The sequence below is a fragment of the Nicotiana tabacum genome, chromosome 7, assembly GCF_000715075.1.
Source record: "Nicotiana tabacum cultivar K326 chromosome 7, ASM71507v2, whole genome shotgun sequence".
Taxonomy (NCBI): Eukaryota; Viridiplantae; Streptophyta; class Magnoliopsida; order Solanales; family Solanaceae; genus Nicotiana; species Nicotiana tabacum.
Window position 1 is genome coordinate 103244540 of NC_134086.1, and position 6391 is coordinate 103250930.

A 6391-nucleotide genomic window follows, 5' to 3' on the forward strand; every position below is an offset into this window, starting at 1 on the left:
TTGCATTTTAAGGATTCCCCTTTTTTTTAAAACAGGTACATGTTGAGGATTCTTCAAGCGCTCCACAAGATTATGCAAAGTCTCCATGCACGTCTTTACTTTCTCCTCCAAATCCCGCAATGGTTATTTTCAAACATTTATTTAAGTTTTGTGAATCCATATAACATGCTCCTAATATTTCCAGTTTATACAAAAGAACATTATCAGACAGTTGCCATGCATAAGGAATATCACAAAGGCATAGTAGATTAGCAGAAGACATAGTAGAAAATGTTTTACCAGATATAATAGAGTTGCACATGTCAACAAAGAGAAAAATTCATTAGTTACACAAAATATTAAAGTGAAGACGAAGGGAAAAGCTTACTGTCCAGCACTGCTTCTGACTTCAAAATCAGCCAACCTCCATTCGCCCTCCAAACTCACACTTCTATTCCAATAAATTTGATTTTATTTTTCAGTTTTCCGTAATTCGATTTTGAGTAGCAATGGAAATCAACCTTTTAATTAAGTCAAGATTAACCATCATTGCAGCAAGTGTCGAAGAACTGGCCATAATAGAAGGACATGCAACCAAAAGAAGAATGAGACTAAAGTTGTTGCTACAATCAATAGTTCTGCTACTCGGGCAAAGAGAACTTATAGCTGCAGTGTGTGCTTAGGAAAGGGCACAATGCTTGGACATGTCTTCACAAAAACAACTTCAAAAGAAGACAGTTCTTTGTAAGGAAATTCCTTATGTCTGACTTTGTTCACATATATCAATTAATCAGTTCAGCCTTAAAAAAAGCTAAAAAAAATTGACAACCTATGGGTCAAGTGAGTTAATTACATTTACATAAAAGGATTGTTTTATTTTCATCAAATGATTCTTGTCGCTTGTTTCATGTTCATCGGCAGGATCTTCCTCCCTGTTTGCCCGGGATGTTCCTTCCCCAAAATCATGTTGATTTGATCTACAAGCTTCTCAACCAGAAAATATCAGATTATTACCACAAATACAAGCTTCTCAACCTACTACAAGATTAGCCATTTCTAGTTCCTCAACCTCAGCTTCTCAATTTTCATTTATGGCTCCAATATCTCAACCAACACCATTTTTCCAACCTCATCAGCAGCAGCAGCCAATCCAAAGTTCATATATGACAAGAAAAAGTGTCTATAAAATTTATTATTCAATTCTTAAATAGAAAGTGTGCATTTCCTCCGTTCGAATCTCGAGGTCTGCTATCACGCCAAAACCTCTGGAACAAAGGAGTGTATGTATAATATTTACTTTTCTTTATAGGTGTTAAAAAATATAGCTATAGAAACGAATAACTTCCGGATCTGTCAAGCTCTTGAAACCTATTTTGTTATTTGAGCAGTAAAAAGAGACTAAGCTAGCCACACTCTGGTTGAACTCTCTAATAGACTCTGCTGATATAGTATCACCCAAATTTTTCATTATCAAAGGGAGAATAAATTTTGAGTAGTGATTGGTCTAGAAATAGTTATTAAAAGAGGTTTTCCATGCTGGATGTTGCGACCAAAACACTCACGCAAGTGTACGCGATCGACAAGTAATATAGTAGTAAGTAAAGTATCGTTCCCACGAGGAATTGTGATCAACTTATCGACTGATGTAGACTCAAACAATTATCAATTCAAGCTAAATTATCACAAAATATATAAAGAACCAATTTACAATTTACTTAGTAATTAAACAATAATTCAATACAAAATTACTACACCAATTACACAATATTTTGATAACAATTTGGGTAAAGATATTCCCGGGTCATGGACTTGCTAGAGATCATGCTACTATTTTAGTTTAAGATTGTTTTATTGAATTATCCGGGTTATTCATAGAGTTAATAATATTCATAACAATCTTTCGAGTTCTTATGCATCTATTCAAGTTAAACTAATACCTATATGTCTATGGTATTAATATTAGCAAGAATGCATTTACAACTTCTATTTTTCAACCAAACAGGGCAATTAAGTAAATGTCTATCTTAATTGCAAATTCTTCACCCGATGCCCGAGATTCAAAACTTGTTCTATTTGATTCTATATGCAACCAAGAATTTTCTTTGTCAAGTTTAATTCAAGATTCGTAAATAATATTTCACTGTTAGCTACGCAGTATAATAATTAAAAGCAGAATCAAATAAACAACCCATAACGATAGATTCAAGATCTTCAATCTAAGCTTCAAACAACATAATTATCTAACATCCATAACCCAAGAATACTAGAGTTTTTAGCTACTCATAATCATACAAAAATCAACAATAAAAGTTTTAAACATAATATAAACAAACAAATAGAAGAAAGTTTAGAAGAACTCGTTGAATCCTTGCTCCAAGATGTTGTTCTTCTTCTCCTTTCTTAGCTCCAAGATGAAGCTCCCCTTCACTTTCTCTCTCTAAAATTATTTCTTCCTCTCAAAATCTGATCTACCTAATAATGGAGCTCTTGCTTTATGTAAGTTGAGTGGGATTAAGAAGGAATTCCAATTTTACCCTAAATAAAGTCTCTCCGGATAGGACACGCGCGAACTATCGCGCGAAGTTTGAAAGTTCGCGCGCTTCTCTTGGCTTCCAGGCAGAAACACTCGCGAACTATTGCGCGAAGTTTGGAACTTCGCGCAGTAGTTCGCGCGCTTCAGTAGCTCGATTTTGTCCATTTTTCCGTCTCGTCCTTGCGCACACTCGACTCCTAGGGGTTGTTCTTGCTCATAAATCATTCGAATCTCCTCTTAAAAGCATCATTTAGGCTCCTCATCCTGCAATATATACAGATCACAATTAGAGCCTAGTTTTCATCAATTAACCATAATATGCCATCGGAATATAATCAAGCGGAAGCATAAACAATAGCTAAATCACCTAGATTTCGCCTATTATCACTGGACAAGGGCTGCATTTGACATTCTTCCCTGTATAGCAGTACTAGTTTGAGGAGTGTCATGTATAACATGTTCTGGAGTCCTAACAATAGGAGCTGCAGTGTTCCCTCTGCTAGCATCATTTTTCTCCTTTTCCACCTTCTCGGACACCTGAACCTGTTCATGTACCTTATTCTTTCCTTTATCATCAGGACCAATTCGTACATTGGTTTGAGCTTTGCCTACCATTGCAATTTGACCTTATTATTACCCTTAAGACCTTCCTTTCCTGGCTGGACCCTTTTTTGGTATGTACATCTACCTGAGTTTGATTCGCTTGAGGTTCAACTTTGCATTCATGACAAAGGAATAAACATTTTTGGCAGAATAGTGGTTTCCAGTCATAGCTTACATACTAAGTGAAAGTTCTACTAGATCAACAACCTCAATTTCATTAGGTAATTCCTTAATTACATCCCTTTCTACAAAGACTCAAGCATAGGACGCCCTATTTTGCTTTTCAGTACATTCATCCGCAAATATATATAGGTCTTCCCAATCGGCTAGCAATCTTATTGAGAGTGATTGCATTGCAACAACTTAGGGGGAGATTAGGAAATTTCACCCACAATGGCATGGTATGTGGGAATTCCTCTTGCAAATAAAAATAGGAGTCCATTCCTTCGGGATTATAGGTAATAAATCTTCAAGGATAGAACTGTAAGTTTAAGTTTAAACAAGTCAAAAAGGGACCAGAGTATTTGCGTGGCTATAAAAGCTTTTCATTAAGGATAGAACTATAAGTTTAAGCTAAATTGTTACCAAATTTAGAAAAGGGTCATTCTTTTTGGAACGGATCAAAAAAGAAATAGGTTCACATAAACTGAAACAGGGGAGTACTTCTTTTTATCTTTTTTATTTTTTATTTTGCGACTGATATAGCCGCCTAATTGGTCAACTATTATTGACTTTTATATTCCGACTGAATTAGTGCAAAGCTAAAAGCGGGAGATTTCCCGCGCTGTTTTCCCACTAATTTTGTCACAATACTAGTCAAATTTCCTTTTTTTAAAAGCAATAAAATTGCAATCTTTTTCCCACTACTGCAGTCGCAAAAGTAGTCGCATTAGCGACTACTTCAATGTCGGTCACAAATTAGTGTTTTTCTAGTAGTGTCAGGACCTATTGTCCTTAACTTTTGAGTTTGTTAGTCTAAGTTCAGGACTTCAGAGTTTATTAATCTAAGTTCAGGACTTCAGGACCTATTGTCCTTAACTTTTGAGCTTGTAATTCTAAGTTCAGGACCAAGTGTCCTTAACTTTTGAACTTGGAACTCGAAGTTCATAATCAAGTGTCCTTAACTTTTGAACTTGTAACTGTAAGTTAGGATCCATAACGTAGCAGAAAACCAAATGTTATTTGTATCTTTTCACAAAAAATAATAATAATAATAATAATTGCAATTTACATATAAGATTGATGTCAAATTACACAACAGAAAGCTAATAACAAAAAGAAACAACTAAAAAAATAAAATACTACAGAACCTAACCAACCAAACGAAAAATAAATAAAGTTGGAGAAGTGGTCTGTAACTTTGAGGAAGTGGTCTGCCTTTGGGTTTAGGAAGTGGGATGAAGTTGGGGAAGAACTTACTGCATGGGAAGAGAAGTAACGAGTTTGGAAAATTTTGATAAGGAGAAAGGGTTTTGAAATTTTGATAGAGGGTTTGGGAAGGAAAAGAGATAGAAGAAAGGGTAACTACGTCTTTTCATATTAATTTTAATAGAGTAGTGGCTATTTTTGTACCTTTAAAAATACTGGATAAAAAGTAAATACCACTTTAAAAAGTGACTACTCCACGCCATTTCTACAAAAGAAGGAACTCTAGAGTCTAGTCCAGAAATTTTGCTCCTTTTTCATTTCCAGAATAATTCCCTATTAAGAAAATTCAAAATTCTATCTTCGGTTTCTCATTTATTGTTGCACATTTTTGGTCGTCAATGGCCAAGTTAGATATTCAAACCCAAATAAAGAAAATGTTAAAGCCCTCAACTCCTACCCCAAATCATCTTCGGAGCCTCAATCTTTCACTGTTCGATCAAGGAGCTCCTCGTATGTATGTACCAATACTGTTCCACTACTTGCCAACCAGTACTGAATGGAACATGGAAGAAATTACTAAAAGATGTGATAAGCTGCAAAAATCATTGGCTGATACCTTAACCAAGTTTTACCCTCTAGCTGGAAGATTAAGAAAAGATGACCTCTCAATTCATTGCAATGACGAAGGTGTTGACTATGTCGAAACCAACGTCAATGCGGATCTTGCTGAGTTTCTCCACGAAGGACCCAAGAATACTGAGCTTTTGGATGATTTTCTTCCAATAGAGTTGCCATCAAGTCCATTACTTGGAGTCCAAGTGAACATATTCAATTGTGGAGGCCTAGTCATTGGAATACAAATTTCACATATCCTAGCTGATGGTTTCACGTTTGGAACATTTTTTAAGGAATGGGCACACATTAGCCAAACAGGGACAACTAAAGGTTGTCTCTAAAGTTTCGGTCACTTGCCAACGCTCTTTCCGACAAGATTGCTATCAGGACCTCAATTTTCACCACCTTCCAATGGAGATCACGCCAAGATTGCGACGAGGAGGTTTATATTTGATGCTTTGTCAATAACAAGGCTCAAAAACAGAATCAATTCGAGTGGCACATTCATGAGACCTACTCGAGTTGTGGTCATTATGCCGTTAATATGGAAGGTTCTAGTGGGCATTTCCACAGTCAAACATGGACATTCAAGGGACTCTTCTTTATTATTTCCAATTAATTTGAGGGGAAAATCAAAGTTACCATCTTTAGAACATGCCCTAAGGAACTTCTACGTGACTGTAGTTGCTGCTCTTGAGGCAAATTAGAAAAGGAGTTAAATGACTTTGTTAACATAGTAGGAAGTACAACAAGGGACACATCTGTAGGCATTGGTAAGGCGAGCATCGATGATATTACCTCTATGTCTGTTATCTGTGGCACAAAAGTTGTAAACAAACTTAGTCAGAAAGATGAGGTAGACAATTATACCAGCACTAGTTGGTGCAGATTTCCCTGGTATGAAGTAGACTTTGGTTGGGGAAAGCCATTCTGGATCAGCAGTCTTAGCATTATGAAGTAATTATTCTGCTTGACGCAAAAGATGGTGATGGAATAGAAGCATGGGTTAGTTTGAAGGAAAATGGCATGGCTGAATTCGAGAGAGACCCTGAAATTTTGTCCTACACCTCAAAAATTGCAATTTGATTCCTTGATTTGGATTGCTTTAGCTGTTCGGATCTTCTTTGTGTATGAGTCAAAATCTATCTTTAGAATATTTAAACCAAGATATTACTACGAAAAAGTTCCTAAGTCGTCGCTTGTCGAAACGGCCAAAGAATCAACAAGGGCCGAAGTCGAAGAGTCAACGAGGGCCGAAGTCGAGGTGTCAGCAAGGACCGAGGTTGAGGATGA

General features: G+C 36.2%; 1 pseudogene; it reads left to right on the top strand.

The window, feature by feature from the left end:
- Nucleotides 1-4881: 4881 nt before the first annotated feature.
- Nucleotides 4882-6184, top strand: LOC107759776 (acetyl-CoA-benzylalcohol acetyltransferase-like; annotated as a pseudogene).
- The last annotated feature ends 207 nt before the right edge of the window (nt 6185-6391 follow it).